General features: G+C 47.7%; 12 non-coding genes across 12 annotated transcripts; all 12 read right to left on the bottom strand.

Annotated features, from left to right (window-relative positions):
* Positions 1–779: 779 nt before the first annotated feature.
* LOC142726816 (U2 spliceosomal RNA) lies at positions 780–970 on the bottom strand. Its single transcript, XR_012877060.1, has one exon. It is a non-coding gene; the product is annotated as a U2 spliceosomal RNA (small nuclear RNA).
* A 1,288-nt stretch (positions 971–2,258) lies between these two features.
* On the bottom strand, positions 2,259–2,449 carry LOC142726804 (U2 spliceosomal RNA). The gene has a single exon (XR_012877051.1). It is a non-coding gene; the product is annotated as a U2 spliceosomal RNA (small nuclear RNA).
* A 1,284-nt stretch (positions 2,450–3,733) lies between these two features.
* Positions 3,734–3,924, bottom strand: LOC142726806 (U2 spliceosomal RNA). Its single transcript, XR_012877053.1, has one exon. It is a non-coding gene; the product is annotated as a U2 spliceosomal RNA (small nuclear RNA).
* Positions 3,925–5,212: 1,288 nt separating this feature from the next.
* Positions 5,213–5,403, bottom strand: LOC142726808 (U2 spliceosomal RNA). Its single transcript, XR_012877055.1, has one exon. It is a non-coding gene; the product is annotated as a U2 spliceosomal RNA (small nuclear RNA).
* Positions 5,404–6,687: 1,284 nt separating this feature from the next.
* On the bottom strand, positions 6,688–6,878 carry LOC142726792 (U2 spliceosomal RNA). Its single transcript, XR_012877040.1, has one exon. It is a non-coding gene; the product is annotated as a U2 spliceosomal RNA (small nuclear RNA).
* A 1,296-nt stretch (positions 6,879–8,174) lies between these two features.
* On the bottom strand, positions 8,175–8,365 carry LOC142726780 (U2 spliceosomal RNA). Its single transcript, XR_012877029.1, has one exon. It is a non-coding gene; the product is annotated as a U2 spliceosomal RNA (small nuclear RNA).
* A 1,297-nt stretch (positions 8,366–9,662) lies between these two features.
* On the bottom strand, positions 9,663–9,853 carry LOC142726768 (U2 spliceosomal RNA). Its single transcript, XR_012877018.1, has one exon. It is a non-coding gene; the product is annotated as a U2 spliceosomal RNA (small nuclear RNA).
* A 1,280-nt stretch (positions 9,854–11,133) lies between these two features.
* On the bottom strand, positions 11,134–11,324 carry LOC142726756 (U2 spliceosomal RNA). Its single transcript, XR_012877007.1, has one exon. It is a non-coding gene; the product is annotated as a U2 spliceosomal RNA (small nuclear RNA).
* Positions 11,325–12,612: 1,288 nt separating this feature from the next.
* On the bottom strand, positions 12,613–12,803 carry LOC142726800 (U2 spliceosomal RNA). Its single transcript, XR_012877047.1, has one exon. It is a non-coding gene; the product is annotated as a U2 spliceosomal RNA (small nuclear RNA).
* Positions 12,804–14,083: 1,280 nt separating this feature from the next.
* On the bottom strand, positions 14,084–14,274 carry LOC142726858 (U2 spliceosomal RNA). The gene has a single exon (XR_012877098.1). It is a non-coding gene; the product is annotated as a U2 spliceosomal RNA (small nuclear RNA).
* A 1,296-nt stretch (positions 14,275–15,570) lies between these two features.
* Positions 15,571–15,761, bottom strand: LOC142726798 (U2 spliceosomal RNA). The gene has a single exon (XR_012877046.1). It is a non-coding gene; the product is annotated as a U2 spliceosomal RNA (small nuclear RNA).
* Positions 15,762–17,057: 1,296 nt separating this feature from the next.
* Positions 17,058–17,248, bottom strand: LOC142726846 (U2 spliceosomal RNA). Its single transcript, XR_012877087.1, has one exon. It is a non-coding gene; the product is annotated as a U2 spliceosomal RNA (small nuclear RNA).
* Positions 17,249–17,576: the final 328 nt, after the last annotated feature.

The following is a 17,576-nucleotide window of genomic DNA, read 5'->3' as shown; positions in this document are numbered from 1 at the left end:
AGTCACTCAGTGTTGCCTGAGAGGGCAACACTGCAACAGCCGGCCGCCAGGCTGTCTTTTTTTTGCACAGCTAGTTGCCTCCAGGAGGCCACAAGAGGGAGACAAGGGACTGCAAAATGGAAAATAGGCATCCACCAACTTTACAGACAACTTCTCCTTGCTCCTACAACCTCCATCCTTGCACAGTTTGTTATTCTTCTAGGTAACATAGTAACAAATCCAAATTGCTGCTCTCTTTGTAGGCAAGCAAGGCTTTGTTGCAACTGCAATTCTTACTTCTTCTTGAAATGTAGGGACGACAGTACATTCCATCACATCCATCTAGTGTACACAGGTAGGTCCATTGTGGCGGGCAGGCGAGCGGGCGGGCTGCTTTATTGGCTGTTTGCTGTTCCCCTACTCCACTCCACTATTTGACTGTTGTGCTGCATCAATCAATCAATCAATCAATCAATCAATCAATCAATCAATCAATCAATCAGTGGCTGGCTCAGGTGCAGCTCTTTAACTTACCTAAAAGGGAGGGCGGAGAGAAGACAAGGAAGGTGAATGAGGTGTTCCAATGTGAAATGCCGGAAACACAGAAACACAGACGACACACAACAAGAGGTGGCAATCTATTCATTAATTGCATTTAATCAATGAGCTCATTATCACTCATGCATTGTCCAACAGGTGTTGAAATAATGGGATTAAAAGGGGAGATCCCTTCAGAAAGACAGAAACAATAGCAAAGACAAAAAACACTTTTGGAATCTGCTTTTAGTCAACACATAAGGAAAGGGTGCACCGGTCCTGGAAATACTGCAATACCAGGTCAATGCGTGGAGTGGACAGAGCAAGCTCTATTTCCATCTCCCTGTTCTAAAAATCCATTTAATATATGGTCCCCAGATAGGGGACGTATCAGATATTAAACTGATAAGAACAGATACTACACTTGATCTTAGCCAAAAGGCCGAGAAGCGATAACCCGAACGGGCCGCGCGTTGCCCGAGCCTGCCCGATACTGCTGTTCAGCCCTTGCAGCGATTCAGCCTACTTCTAGGCAATTCCATGGGGCCCTGCAGGCTCACACACTCACAGCTACACGGGAGGTGAATAAAGGCCGGAGAGGAAGCCAGACAGGATTTGCTTCTTTTGCTTGCACCACAATGCAGTGCTGAAAGAGGAGGAATCTACATAAAAACGCCTTCCTGGCAACGCCCAAATGCCCTGCTGCCATGCAGATAAACACTGGCAGCGGCAGCAAGTGCATGCCCACAGCCACCCCTTGTTCCTTCACACCTTGTATCAGCTGTAATCCAGTCCAGTCCAGTGCTGCCTGCTGAGCAGCACTGACCAACACTGCCTGGGCCCAGGCTTTTATCTCTGAGGCCCCATTATGATGTCAGAAAGCTGGCTCTGGAATCCTGAGGGCTCCACTATGACACGTGCAAAGTTCCGTCTGAACTTTATATAAGACGGTGAGGCTCAGTCAGTCACTCAGTGTTGCCTGAGAGGGCAACACTGCAACAGCCGGCCGCCAGGCTGTCTTTTTTTTGCACAGCTAGTTGCCTCCAGGAGGCCACAAGAGGGAGACAAGGGACTGCAAAATGGAAAATAGGCATCCACCAACTTTACAGACAACTTCTCCTTGCTCCTACAACCTCCATCCTTGCACAGTTTGTTATTCTTCTAGGTAACATAGTAACAAATCCAAATTGCTGCTCTCTTTGTAGGCAAGCAAGGCTTTGTTGCAACTGCAATTCTTACTTCTTCTTGAAATGTAGGGACGACAGTACATTCCATCACATCCATCTAGTGTACACAGGTAGGTCCATTGTGGCGGGCAGGCGAGCGGGCGGGCTGCTTTATTGGCTGTTTGCTGTTCCCCTACTCCACTCCACTATTTGACTGTTGTGCTGCATCAATCAATCAATCAATCAATCAATCAATCAATCAATCAATCAATCAATCAGTGGCTGGCTCAGGTGCAGCTCTTTAACTTACCTAAAAGGGAGGGCGGAGAGAAGACAAGGAAGGTGAATGAGGTGTTCCAATGTGAAATGCCGGAAACACAGAAACACAGACGACACACAACAAGAGGTGGCAATCTATTCATTAATTGCATTTAATCAATGAGCTCATTATCACTCATGCATTGTCCAACAGGTGTTGAAATAATGGGATTAAAAGGGGAGATCCCTTCAGAAAGACAGAAACAATAGCAAAGACAAAAAACACTTTTGGAATCTGCTTTTAGTCAACACATAAGGAAAGGGTGCACCGGTCCTGGAAATACTGCAATACCAGGTCAATGCGTGGAGTGGACAGAGCAAGCTCTATTTCCATCTCCCTGTTCTAAAAATCCATTTAATATATGGTCCCCAGATAGGGGACGTATCAGATATTAAACTGATAAGAACAGATACTACACTTGATCTTAGCCAAAAGGCCGAGAAGCGATAACCCGAACGGGCCGCGCGTTGCCCGAGCCTGCCCGATACTGCTGTTCAGCCCTTGCAGCGATTCAGCCTACTTCTAGGCAATTCCATGGGGCCCTGCAGGCTCACACACTCACAGCTACACGGGAGGTGAATAAAGGCCGGAGAGGAAGCCAGACAGGATTTGCTTCTTTTGCTTGCACCACAATGCAGTGCTGAAAGAGGAGGAATCTACATAAAAACGCCTTCCTGGCAACGCCCAAATGCCCTGCTGCCATGCAGATAAACACTGGCAGCGGCAGCAAGTGCATGCCCACAGCCACCCCTTGTTCCTTCACACCTTGTATCAGCTGTAATCCAGTCCAGTCCAGTGCTGCCTGCTGAGCAGCACTGACCAACACTGCCTGGGCCCAGGCTTTTATCTCTGAGGCCCCATTATGATGTCAGAAAGCTGGCTCTGGAATCCTGAGGGCTCCACTATGACACGTGCAAAGTTCCGTCTGAACTTTATATAAGACGGTGAGGCTCAGTCAGTCACTCAGTGTTGCCTGAGAGGGCAACACTGCAACAGCCGGCCGCCAGGCTGTCTTTTTTTTGCACAGCTAGTTGCCTCCAGGAGGCCACAAGAGGGAGACAAGGGACTGCAAAATGGAAAATAGGCATCCACCAACTTTACAGACAACTTCTCCTTGCTCCTACAACCTCCATCCTTGCACAGTTTGTTATTCTTCTAGGTAACATAGTAACAAATCCAAATTGCTGCTCTCTTTGTAGGCAAGCAAGGCTTTGTTGCAACTGCAATTCTTACTTCTTCTTGAAATGTAGGGACGACAGTACATTCCATCACATCCATCTAGTGTACACAGGTAGGTCCATTGTGGCGGGCAGGCGAGCGGGCGGGCTGCTTTATTGGCTGTTTGCTGTTCCCCTACTCCACTCCACTATTTGACTGTTGTGCTGCATCAATCAATCAATCAATCAATCAATCAATCAATCAATCAATCAATCAGTGGCTGGCTCAGGTGCAGCTCTTTAACTTACCTAAAAGGGAGGGCGGAGAGAAGACAAGGAAGGTGAATGAGGTGTTCCAATGTGAAATGCCGGAAACACAGAAACACAGACGACACACAACAAGAGGTGGCAATCTATTCATTAATTGCATTTAATCAATGAGCTCATTATCACTCATGCATTGTCCAACAGGTGTTGAAATAATGGGATTAAAAGGGGAGATCCCTTCAGAAAGACAGAAACAATAGCAAAGACAAAAAACACTTTTGGAATCTGCTTTTAGTCAACACATAAGGAAAGGGTGCACCGGTCCTGGAAATACTGCAATACCAGGTCAATGCGTGGAGTGGACAGAGCAAGCTCTATTTCCATCTCCCTGTTCTAAAAATCCATTTAATATATGGTCCCCAGATAGGGGATGTATCAGATATTAAACTGATAAGAACAGATACTACACTTGATCTTAGCCAAAAGGCCGAGAAGCGATAACCCGAACGGGCCGCGCGTTGCCCGAGCCTGCCCGATACTGCTGTTCAGCCCTTGCAGCGATTCAGCCTACTTCTAGGCAATTCCATGGGGCCCTGCAGGCTCACACACTCACAGCTACACGGGAGGTGAATAAAGGCCGGAGAGGAAGCCAGACAGGATTTGCTTCTTTTGCTTGCACCACAATGCAGTGCTGAAAGAGGAGGAATCTACATAAAAACGCCTTCCTGGCAACGCCCAAATGCCCTGCCGCCATGCAGATAAACACTGGCAGCGGCAGCAAGTGCATGCCCACAGCCACCCCTTGTTCCTTCACACCTTGTATCAGCTGTAATCCAGTCCAGTCCAGTGCTGCCTGCTGAGCAGCACTGACCAACACTGCCTGGGCCCAGGCTTTTATCTCTGAGGCCCCATTATGATGTCAGAAAGCTGGCTCTGGAATCCTGAGGGCTCCACTATGACACGTGCAAAGTTCCGTCTGAACTTTATATAAGACGGTGAGGCTCAGTCAGTCACTCAGTGTTGCCTGAGAGGGCAACACTGCAACAGCCGGCCGCCAGGCTGTCTTTTTTTTGCACAGCTAGTTGCCTCCAGGAGGCCACAAGAGGGAGACAAGGGACTGCAAAATGGAAAATAGGCATCCACCAACTTTACAGACAACTTCTCCTTGCTCCTACAACCTCCATCCTTGCACAGTTTGTTATTCTTCTAGGTAACATAGTAACAAATCCAAATTGCTGCTCTCTTTGTAGGCAAGCAAGGCTTTGTTGCAACTGCAATTCTTACTTCTTCTTGAAATGTAGGGACGACAGTACATTCCATCACATCCATCTAGTGTACACAGGTAGGTCCATTGTGGCGGGCAGGCGAGCGGGCGGGCTGCTTTATTGGCTGTTTGCTGTTCCCCTACTCCACTCCACTATTTGACTGTTGTGCTGCATCAATCAATCAATCAATCAATCAATCAATCAATCAATCAATCAATCAATCAGTGGCTGGCTCAGGTGCAGCTCTTTAACTTACCTAAAAGGGAGGGCGGAGAGAAGACAAGGAAGGTGAATGAGGTGTTCCAATGTGAAATGCCGGAAACACAGAAACACAGACGACACACAACAAGAGGTGGCAATCTATTCATTAATTGCATTTAATCAATGAGCTCATTATCACTCATGCATTGTCCAACAGGTGTTGAAATAATGGGATTAAAAGGGCAGATCCCTTCAGAAAGACAGAAACAATAGCAAAGACAAAAAACACTTTTGGAATCTGCTTTTAGTCAACACATAAGGAAAGGGTGCACCGGTCCTGGAAATACTGCAATACCAGGTCAATGCGTGGAGTGGACAGAGCAAGCTCTATTTCTATCTCCCTGTTCTAAAAATCCATTTAATATATGGTCCCCAGATAGGGGACGTATCAGATATTAAACTAATAAGAACAGATACTACACTTGATCTTAGCCAAAAGGCCGAGAAGCGATAACCCGAACGGGCCGCGCGTTGCCCGAGCCTGCCCGATACTGCTGTTCAGCCCTTGCAGCGATTCAGCCTACTTCTAGGCAATTCCATGGGGCCCTGCAGGCTCACACACTCACAGCTACACGGGAGGTGAATAAAGGCCGGAGAGGAAGCCAGACAGGATTTGCTTCTTTTGCTTGCACCACAATGCAGTGCTGAAAGAGGAGGAATCTACATAAAAACGCCTTCCTGGCAACGCCCAAATGCCCTGCTGCCATGCAGATAAACACTGGCAGCGGCAGCAAGTGCATGCCCACAGCCACCCCTTGTTCCTTCACACCTTGTATCAGCTGTAATCCAGTCCAGTCCAGTGCTGCCTGCTGAGCAGCACTGACCAACACTGCCTGGGCCCAGGCTTTTATCTCTGAGGCCCCATTATGATGTCAGAAAGCTGGCTCTGGAATCCTGAGGGCTCCACTATGACACGTGCAAAGTTCCGTCTGAACTTTATATAAGACGGTGAGGCTCAGTCAGTCACTCAGTGTTGCCTGAGAGGGCAACACTGCAACAGCCGGCCGCCAGGCTGTCTTTTTTTTGCACAGCTAGTTGCCTCCAGGAGGCCACAAGAGGGAGACAAGGGACTGCAAAATGGAAAATAGGCATCCACCAACTTTACAGACAACTTCTCCTTGCTCCTACAACCTCCATCCTTGCACAGTTTGTTATTCTTCTAGGTAACATAGTAACAAATCCAAATTGCTGCTCTCTTTGTAGGCAAGCAAGGCTTTGTTGCAACTGCAATTCTTACTTCTTCTTGAAATGTAGGGACGACAGTACATTCCATCACATCCATCTAGTGTACACAGGTAGGTCCATTGTGGCGGGCAGGCGAGCGGGCGGGCTGCTTTATTGGCTGTTTGCTGTTCCCCTACTCCACTCCACTATTTGACTGTTGTGCTGCATCAATCAATCAATCAATCAATCAATCAATCAATCAATCAATCAATCAGTGGCTGGCTCAGGTGCAGCTCTTTAACTTACCTAAAAGGGAGGGCGGAGAGAAGACAAGGAAGGTGAATGAGGTGTTCCAATGTGAAATGCCGGAAACACAGAAACACAGACGACACACAACAAGAGGTGGCAATCTATTCATTAATTGCATTTAATCAATGAGCTCATTATCACTCATGCATTGTCCAACAGGTGTTGAAATAATGGGATTAAAAGGGGAGATCCCTTCAGAAAGACAGAAACAATAGCAAAGACAAAAAACACTTTTGGAATCTGCTTTTAGTCAACACATAAGGAAAGGGTGCACCGGTCCTGGAAATACTGCAATACCAGGTCAATGCGTGGAGTGGACAGAGCAAGCTCTATTTCCATCTCCCTGTTCTAAAAATCCATTTAATATATGGTCCCCAGATAGGGGACGTATCAGATATTAAACTGATAAGAACAGATACTACACTTGATCTTAGCCAAAAGGCCGAGAAGCGATAACCCGAACGGGCCGCGCGTTGCCCGAGCCTGCCCGATACTGCTGTTCAGCCCTTGCAGCGATTCAGCCTACTTCTAGGCAATTCCATGGGGCCCTGCAGGCACACACACTCACAGCTACACGGGAGGTGAATAAAGGCCGGAGAGGAAGCCAGACAGGATTTGCTTCTTTTGCTTGCACCACAATGCAGTGCTGAAAGAGGAGGAATCTACATAAAAACGCCTTCCTGGCAACGCCCAAATGCCCTGCTGCCATGCAGATAAACACTGGCAGCGGCAGCAAGTGCATGCCCACAGCCACCCCTTGTTCCTTCACACCTTGTATCAGCTGTAATCCAGTCCAGTCCAGTGCTGCCTGCTGAGCAGCACTGACCAACACTGCCTGGGCCCAGGCTTTTATCTCTGAGGCCCCATTATGATGTCAGAAAGCTGGCTCTGGAATCCTGAGGGCTCCACTATGACACGTGCAAAGTTCCGTCTGAACTATATATAAGACGGTGAGGCTCAGTCAGTCACTCAGTGTTGCCTGAGAGGGCAACACTGCAACAGCCGGCCGCCAGGCTGTCTTTTTTTTGCACAGCTAGTTGCCTCCAGGAGGCCACAAGAGGGAGACAAGGGACTGCAAAATGGAAAATAGGCATCCACCAACTTTACAGACAACTTCTCCTTGCTCCTACAACCTCCATCCTTGCACAGTTTGTTATTCTTCTAGGTAACATAGTAACAAATCCAAATTGCTGCTCTCTTTGTAGGCAAGCAAGGCTTTGTTGCAACTGCAATTCTTACTTCTTCTTGAAATGTAGGGACGACAGTACATTCCATCACATCCATCTAGTGTACACAGGTAGGTCCATTGTGGCGGGCAGGCGAGCGGGCGGGCTGCTTTATTGGCTGTTTGCTGTTCCCCTACTCCACTCCACTATTTGACTGTTGTGCTGCATCAATCAATCAATCAATCAATCAATCAATCAATCAATCAATCAATCAATCAATCAATCAGTGGCTGGCTCAGGTGCAGCTCTTTAACTTACCTAAAAGGGAGGGCGGAGAGAAGACAAGGAAGGTGAATGAGGTGTTCCAATGTGAAATGCCGGAAACACAGAAACACAGACGACACACAACAAGAGGTGGCAATCTATTCATTAATTGCATTTAATCAATGAGCTCATTATCACTCATGCATTGTCCAACAGGTGTTGAAATAATGGGATTAAAAGGGCAGATCCCTTCAGAAAGACAGAAACAATAGCAAAGACAAAAAACACTTTTGGAATCTGCTTTTAGTCAACACATAAGGAAAGGGTGCACCGGTCCTGGAAATACTGCAATACCAGGTCAATGCGTGGAGTGGACAGAGCAAGCTCTATTTCCATCTCCCTGTTCTAAAAATCCATTTAATATATGGTCCCCAGATAGGGGACGTATCAGATATTAAACTGATAAGAACAGATACTACACTTGATCTTAGCCAAAAGGCCGAGAAGCGATAACCCGAACGGGCCGCGCGTTGCCCGAGCCTGCCCGATACTGCTGTTCAGCCCTTGCAGCGATTCAGCCTACTTCTAGGCAATTCCATGGGGCCCTGCAGGCTCACACACTCACAGCTACACGGGAGGTGAATAAAGGCCGGAGAGGAAGCCAGACAGGATTTGCTTCTTTTGCTTGCACCACAATGCAGTGCTGAAAGAGGAGGAATCTACATAAAAACGCCTTCCTGGCAACGCCCAAATGCCCTGCTGCCATGCAGATAAACACTGGCAGCGGCAGCAAGTGCATGCCCACAGCCACCCCTTGTTCCTTCACACCTTGTATCAGCTGTAATCCAGTCCAGTCCAGTGCTGCCTGCTGAGCAGCACTGACCAACACTGCCTGGGCCCAGGCTTTTATCTCTGAGGCCCCATTATGATGTCAGAAAGCTGGCTCTGGAATCCTGAGGGCTCCACTATGACACGTGCAAAGTTCCGTCTGAACTTTATATAAGACGGTGAGGCTCAGTCAGTCACTCAGTGTTGCCTGAGAGGGCAACACTGCAACAGCCGGCCGCCAGGCTGTCTTTTTTTTGCACAGCTAGTTGCCTCCAGGAGGCCACAAGAGGGAGACAAGGGACTGCAAAATGGAAAATAGGCATCCACCAACTTTACAGACAACTTCTCCTTGCTCCTACAACCTCCATCCTTGCACAGTTTGTTATTCTTCTAGGTAACATAGTAACAAATCCAAATTGCTGCTCTCTTTGTAGGCAAGCAAGGCTTTGTTGCAACTGCAATTCTTACTTCTTCTTGAAATGTAGGGACGACAGTACATTCCATCACATCCATCTAGTGTACACAGGTAGGTCCATTGTGGCGGGCAGGCGAGCGGGCGGGCTGCTTTATTGGCTGTTTGCTGTTCCCCTACTCCACTCCACTATTTGACTGTTGTGCTGCATCAATCAATCAATCAATCAATCAACCAATCAATCAATCAATCAATCAATCAATCAATCAGTGGCTGGCTCAGGTGCAGCTCTTTAACTTACCTAAAAGGGAGGGCGGAGAGAAGACAAGGAAGGTGAATGAGGTGTTCCAATGTGAAATGCCGGAAACACAGAAACACAGACGACACACAACAAGAGGTGGCAATCTATTCATTAATTGCATTTAATCAATGAGCTCATTATCACTCATGCATTGTCCAACAGGTGTTGAAATAATGGGATTAAAAGGGCAGATCCCTTCAGAAAGACAGAAACAATAGCAAAGACAAAAAAACACTTTTGGAATCTGCTTTTAGTCAACACATAAGGAAAGGGTGCACCGGTCCTGGAAATACTGCAATACCAGGTCAATGCGTGGAGTGGACAGAGCAAGCTCTATTTCCATCTCCCTGTTCTAAAAATCCATTTAATATATGGTCCCCAGATAGGGGACGTATCAGATATTAAACTGATAAGAACAGATACTACACTTGATCTTAGCCAAAAGGCCGAGAAGCGATAACCCGAACGGGCCGCGCGTTGCCCGAGCCTGCCCGATACTGCTGTTCAGCCCTTGCAGCGATTCAGCCTACTTCTAGGCAATTCCATGGGGCCCTGCAGGCTCACACACTCACAGCTACACGGGAGGTGAATAAAGGCCGGAGAGGAAGCCAGACAGGATTTGCTTCTTTTGCTTGCACCACAATGCAGTGCTGAAAGAGGAGGAATCTACATAAAAACGCCTTCCTGGCAACGCCCAAATGCCCTGCTGCCATGCAGATAAACACTGGCAGCGGCAGCAAGTGCATGCCCACAGCCACCCCTTGTTCCTTCACACCTTGTATCAGCTGTAATCCAGTCCAGTCCAGTGCTGCCTGCTGAGCAGCACTGACCAACACTGCCTGGGCCCAGGCTTTTATCTCTGAGGCCCCATTATGATGTCAGAAAGCTGGCTCTGGAATCCTGAGGGCTCCACTATGACACGTGCAAAGTTCCGTCTGAACTTTATATAAGACGGTGAGGCTCAGTCAGTCACTCAGTGTTGCCTGAGAGGGCAACACTGCAACAGCCGGCCGCCAGGCTGTCTTTTTTTTGCACAGCTAGTTGCCTCCAGGAGGCCACAAGAGGGAGACAAGGGACTGCAAAATGGAAAATAGGCATCCACCAACTTTACAGACAACTTCTCCTTGCTCCTACAACCTCCATCCTTGCACAGTTTGTTATTCTTCTAGGTAACATAGTAACAAATCCAAATTGCTGCTCTCTTTGTAGGCAAGCAAGGCTTTGTTGCAACTGCAATTCTTACTTCTTCTTGAAATGTAGGGACGACAGTACATTCCATCACATCCATCTAGTGTACACAGGTAGGTCCATTGTGGCGGGCAGGCGAGCGGGCGGGCTGCTTTATTGGCTGTTTGCTGTTCCCCTACTCCACTCCACTATTTGACTGTTGTGCTGCATCAATCAATCAATCAATCAATCAATCAATCAATCAATCAATCAGTGGCTGGCTCAGGTGCAGCTCTTTAACTTACCTAAAAGGGAGGGCGGAGAGAAGACAAGGAAGGTGAATGAGGTGTTCCAATGTGAAATGCCGGAAACACAGAAACACAGACGACACACAACAAGAGGTGGCAATCTATTCATTAATTGCATTTAATCAATGAGCTCATTATCACTCATGCATTGTCCAACAGGTGTTGAAATAATGGGATTAAAAGGGGAGATCCCTTCAGAAAGACAGAAACAATAGCAAAGACAAAAAACACTTTTGGAATCTGCTTTTAGTCAACACATAAGGAAAGGGTGCACCGGTCCTGGAAATACTGCAATACCAGGTCAATGCGTGGAGTGGACAGAGCAAGCTCTATTTCCATCTCCCTGTTCTAAAAATCCATTTAATATATGGTCCCCAGATAGGGGACGTATCAGATATTAAACTGATAAGAACAGATACTACACTTGATCTTAGCCAAAAGGCCGAGAAGCGATAACCCGAACGGGCCGCGCGTTGCCCGAGCCTGCCCGATACTGCTGTTCAGCCCTTGCAGCGATTCAGCCTACTTCTAGGCAATTCCATGGGGCCCTGCAGGCTCACACACTCACAGCTACACGGGAGGTGAATAAAGGCCGGAGAGGAAGCCAGACAGGATTTGCTTCTTTTGCTTGCACCACAATGCAGTGCTGAAAGAGGAGGAATCTACATAAAAACGCCTTCCTGGCAACGCCCAAATGCCCTGCTGTCATGCAGATAAACACTGGCAGCGGCAGCAAGTGCATGCCCACAGCCACCCCTTGTTCCTTCACACCTTGTATCAGCTGTAATCCAGTCCAGTCCAGTGCTGCCTGCTGAGCAGCACTGACCAACACTGCCTGGGCCCAGGCTTTTATCTCTGAGGCCCCATTATGATGTCAGAAAGCTGGCTCTGGAATCCTGAGGGCTCCACTATGACACGTGCAAAGTTCCGTCTGAACTTTATATAAGACGGTGAGGCTCAGTCAGTCACTCAGTGTTGCCTGAGAGGGCAACACTGCAACAGCCGGCCGCCAGGCTGTCTTTTTTTTGCACAGCTAGTTGCCTCCAGGAGGCCACAAGAGGGAGACAAGGGACTGCAAAATGGAAAATAGGCATCCACCAACTTTACAGACAACTTCTCCTTGCTCCTACAACCTCCATCCTTGCACAGTTTGTTATTCTTCTAGGTAACATAGTAACAAATCCAAATTGCTGCTCTCTTTGTAGGCAAGCAAGGCTTTGTTGCAACTGCAATTCTTACTTCTTCTTGAAATGTAGGGACGACAGTACATTCCATCACATCCATCTAGTGTACACAGGTAGGTCCATTGTGGCGGGCAGGCGAGCGGGCGGGCTGCTTTATTGGCTGTTTGCTGTTCCCCTACTCCACTCCACTATTTGACTGTTGTGCTGCATCAATCAATCAATCAATCAATCAATCAATCAATCAATCAATCAATCAATCAGTGGCTGGCTCAGGTGCAGCTCTTTAACTTACCTAAAAGGGAGGGCGGAGAGAAGACAAGGAAGGTGAATGAGGTGTTCCAATGTGAAATGCCGGAAACACAGAAACACAGACGACACACAACAAGAGGTGGCAATCTATTCATTAATTGCATTTAATCAATGAGCTCATTATCACTCATGCATTGTCCAACAGGTGTTGAAATAATGGGATTAAAAGGGGAGATCCCTTCAGAAAGACAGAAACAATAGCAAAGACAAAAAACACTTTTGGAATCTGCTTTTAGTCAACACATAAGGAAAGGGTGCACCGGTCCTGGAAATACTGCAATACCAGGTCAATGCGTGGAGTGGACAGAGCAAGCTCTATTTCCATCTCCCTATTCTAAAAATCCATTTAATATATGGTCCCCAGATAGGGGACGTATCAGATATTAAACTGATAAGAACAGATACTACACTTGATCTTAGCCAAAAGGCCGAGAAGCGATAACCCGAACGGGCCGCGCGTTGCCCGAGCCTGCCCGATACTGCTGTTCAGCCCTTGCAGCGATTCAGCCTACTTCTAGGCAATTCCATGGGGCCCTGCAGGCTCACACACTCACAGCTACACGGGAGGTGAATAAAGGCCGGAGAGGAAGCCAGACAGGATTTGCTTCTTTTGCTTGCACCACAATGCAGTGCTGAAAGAGGAGGAATCTACATAAAAACGCCTTCCTGGCAACGCCCAAATGCCCTGCTGCCATGCAGATAAACACTGGCAGCGGCAGCAAGTGCATGCCCACAGCCACCCCTTGTTCCTTCACACCTTGTATCAGCTGTAATCCAGTCCAGTCCAGTGCTGCCTGCTGAGCAGCACTGACCAACACTGCCTGGGCCCAGGCTTTTATCTCTGAGGCCCCATTATGATGTCAGAAAGCTGGCTCTGGAATCCTGAGGGCTCCACTATGACACGTGCAAAGTTCCGTCTGAACTTTATATAAGACGGTGAGGCTCAGTCAGTCACTCAGTGTTGCCTGAGAGGGCAACACTGCAACAGCCGGCCGCCAGGCTGTCTTTTTTTTGCACAGCTAGTTGCCTCCAGGAGGCCACAAGAGGGAGACAAGGGACTGCAAAATGGAAAATAGGCATCCACCAACTTTACAGACAACTTCTCCTTGCTCCTACAACCTCCATCCTTGCACAGTTTGTTATTCTTCTAGGTAACATAGTAACAAATCCAAATTGCTGCTCTCTTTGTAGGCAAGCAAGGCTTTGTTGCAACTGCAATTCTTACTTCTTCTTGAAATGTAGGGACGACAGTACATTCCATCACATCCATCTAGTGTACACAGGTAGGTCCATTGTGGCGGGCAGGCGAGCGGGCGGGCTGCTTTATTGGCTGTTTGCTGTTCCCCTACTCCACTCCACTATTTGACTGTTGTGCTGCATCAATCAATCAATCAATCAATCAATCAATCAATCAATCAATCAGTGGCTGGCTCAGGTGCAGCTCTTTAACTTACCTAAAAGGGAGGGCGGAGAGAAGACAAGGAAGGTGAATGAGGTGTTCCAATGTGAAATGCCGGAAACACAGAAACACAGACGACACACAACAAGAGGTGGCAATCTATTCATTAATTGCATTTAATCAATGAGCTCATTATCACTCATGCATTGTCCAACAGGTGTTGAAATAATGGGATTAAAAGGGGAGATCCCTTCAGAAAGACAGAAACAATAGCAAAGACAAAAAACACTTTTGGAATCTGCTTTTAGTCAACACATAAGGAAAGGGTGCACCGGTCCTGGAAATACTGCAATACCAGGTCAATGCGTGGAGTGGACAGAGCAAGCTCTATTTCCATCTCCCTGTTCTAAAAATCCATTTAATATATGGTCCCCAGATAGGGGACGTATCAGATATTAAACTGATAAGAACAGATACTACACTTGATCTTAGCCAAAAGGCCGAGAAGCGATAACCCGAACGGGCCGCGCGTTGCCCGAGCCTGCCCGATACTGCTGTTCAGCCCTTGCAGCGATTCAGCCTACTTCTAGGCAATTCCATGGGGCCCTGCAGGCTCACACACTCACAGCTACACGGGAGGTGAATAAAGGCCGGAGAGGAAGCCAGACAGGATTTGCTTCTTTTGCTTGCACCACAATGCAGTGCTGAAAGAGGAGGAATCTACATAAAAACGCCTTCCTGGCAACGCCCAAATGCCCTGCTGCCATGCAGATAAACACTGGCAGCGGCAGCAAGTGCATGCCCACAGCCACCCCTTGTTCCTTCACACCTTGTATCAGCTGTAATCCAGTCCAGTCCAGTGCTGCCTGCTGAGCAGCACTGACCAACACTGCCTGGGCCCAGGCTTTTATCTCTGAGGCCCCATTATGATGTCAGAAAGCTGGCTCTGGAATCCTGAGGGCTCCACTATGACACGTGCAAAGTTCCGTCTGAACTTTATATAAGACGGTGAGGCTCAGTCAGTCACTCAGTGTTGCCTGAGAGGGCAACACTGCAACAGCCGGCCGCCAGGCTGTCTTTTTTTTGCACAGCTAGTTGCCTCCAGGAGGCCACAAGAGGGAGACAAGGGACTGCAAAATGGAAAATAGGCATCCACCAACTTTACAGACAACTTCTCCTTGCTCCTACAACCTCCATCCTTGCACAGTTTGTTATTCTTCTAGGTAACATAGTAACAAATCCAAATTGCTGCTCTCTTTGTAGGCAAGCAAGGCTTTGTTGCAACTGCAATTCTTACTTCTTCTTGAAATGTAGGGACGACAGTACATTCCATCACATCCATCTAGTGTACACAGGTAGGTCCATTGTGGCGGGCAGGCGAGCGGGCGGGCTGCTTTATTGGCTGTTTGCTGTTCCCCTACTCCACTCCACTATTTGACTGTTGTGCTGCATCAATCAATCAATCAATCAATCAATCAATCAATCAATCAATCAATCAATCAATCAATCAGTGGCTGGCTCAGGTGCAGCTCTTTAACTTACCTAAAAGGGAGGGCGGAGAGAAGACAAGGAAGGTGAATGAGGTGTTCCAATGTGAAATGCCGGAAACACAGAAACACAGACGACACACAACAAGAGGTGGCAATCTATTCATTAATTGCATTTAATCAATGAGCTCATTATCACTCATGCATTGTCCAACAGGTGTTGAAATAATGGGATTAAAAGGGGAGATCCCTTCAGAAAGACAGAAACAATAGCAAAGACAAAAAACACTTTTGGAATCTGCTTTTAGTCAACACATAAGGAAAGGGTGCACCGGTCCTGGAAATACTGCAATACCAGGTCAATGCGTGGAGTGGACAGAGCAAGCTCTATTTCCATCTCCCTATTCTAAAAATCCATTTAATATATGGTCCCCAGATAGGGGACGTATCAGATATTAAACTGATAAGAACAGATACTACACTTGATCTTAGCCAAAAGGCCGAGAAGCGATAACCCGAACGGGCCGCGCGTTGCCCGAGCCTGCCCGATACTGCTGTTCAGCCCTTGCAGCGATTCAGCCTACTTCTAGGCAATTCCATGGGGCCCTGCAGGCTCACACACTCACAGCTACACGGGAGGTGAATAAAGGCCGGAGAGGAAGCCAGACAGGATTTGCTTCTTTTGCTTGCACCACAATGCAGTGCTGAAAGAGGAGGAATCTACATAAAAACGCCTTCCTGGCAACGCCCAAATGCCCTGCTGCCATGCAGATAAACACTGGCAGCGGCAGCAAGTGCATGCCCACAGCCACCCCTTGTTCCTTCACACCTTGTATCAGCTGTAATCCAGTCCAGTCCAGTGCTGCCTGCTGAGCAGCACTGACCAACACTGCCTGGGCCCAGGCTTTTATCTCTGAGGCCCCATTATGATGTCAGAAAGCTGGCTCTGGAATCCTGAGGGCTCCACTATGACACGTGCAAAGTTCCGTCTGAACTTTATATAAGACGGTGAGGCTCAGTCAGTCACTCAGTGTTGCCTGAGAGGGCAACACTGCAACAGCCGGCCGCCAGGCTGTCTTTTTTTTGCACAGCTAGTTGCCTCCAGGAGGCCACAAGAGGGAGACAAGGGACTGCAAAATGGAAAATAGGCATCCACCAACTTTACAGACAACTTCTCCTTGCTCCTACAACCTCCATCCTTGCACAGTTTGTTATTCTTCTAGGTAACATAGTAACAAATCCAAATTGCTGCTCTCTTTGTAGGCAAGCAAGGCTTTGTTGCAACTGCAATTCTTACTTCTTCTTGAAATGTAGGGACGACAGTACATTCCATCACATCCATCTAGTGTACACAGGTAGGTCCATTGTGGCGGGCAGGCGAGCGGGCGGGCTGCTTTATTGGCTGTTTGCTGTTCCCCTACTCCACTCCACTATTTGACTGTTGTGCTGCATCAATCAATCAATCAATCAATCAATCAATCAATCAATCAATCAATCAATCAATCAATCAGTGGCTGGCTCAGGTGCAGCTCTTTAACTTACCTAAAAGGGAGGGCGGAGAGAAGACAAGGAAGGTGAATGAGGTGTTCCAATGTGAAATGCCGGAAACACAGAAACACAGACGACACACAACAAGAGGTGGCAATCTATTCATTAATTGCATTTAATCAATGAGCTCATTATCACTCATGCATTGTCCAACAGGTGTTGAAATAATGGGATTAAAAGGGGAGATCCCTTCAGAAAGACAGAAACAATAGCAAAGACAAAAAACACTTTTGGAATCTGCTTTTAGTCAACACATAAGGAAAGGGTGCACCGGTCCTGGAAATACTGCAATACCAGGTCAATGCGTGGAGTGGACAGAGCAAGCTCTATTTCCATCTCCCTGTTCTAAAAATCCATTTAATATATGGTCCCCAGATAGGGGACGTATCAGATATTAAACTGATAAGAACAGATACTACACTTGATCTTAGCCAAAAGGCCGAGAAGCGATAACCCGAACGGGCCGCGCGTTGCCCGAGCCTGCCCGATACTGCTGTTCAGCCCTTGCAGCGATTCAGCCTACTTCTAGGCAATTCCATGGGGCCCTGCAGGCTCACACACTCACAGCTACACGGGAGGTGAATAAAGGCCGGAGAGGAAGCCAGACAGGATTTGCTTCTTTTGCTTGCACCACAATGCAGTGCTGAAAGAGGAGGAATCTACATAAAAACGCCTTCCTGGCAACGCCCAAATGCCCTGCTGCCATGCAGATAAACACTGGCAGCGGCAGCAAGTGCATGCCCACAGCCACCCCTTGTTCCTTCACACCTTGTATCAGC

Source organism: Rhinoderma darwinii, unplaced genomic scaffold (assembly GCF_050947455.1).
Source record: "Rhinoderma darwinii isolate aRhiDar2 unplaced genomic scaffold, aRhiDar2.hap1 Scaffold_631, whole genome shotgun sequence".
Taxonomy (NCBI): domain Eukaryota; kingdom Metazoa; phylum Chordata; class Amphibia; order Anura; family Rhinodermatidae; genus Rhinoderma; species Rhinoderma darwinii.
This window is presented reverse-complemented; position numbering and strand designations above follow the sequence as displayed.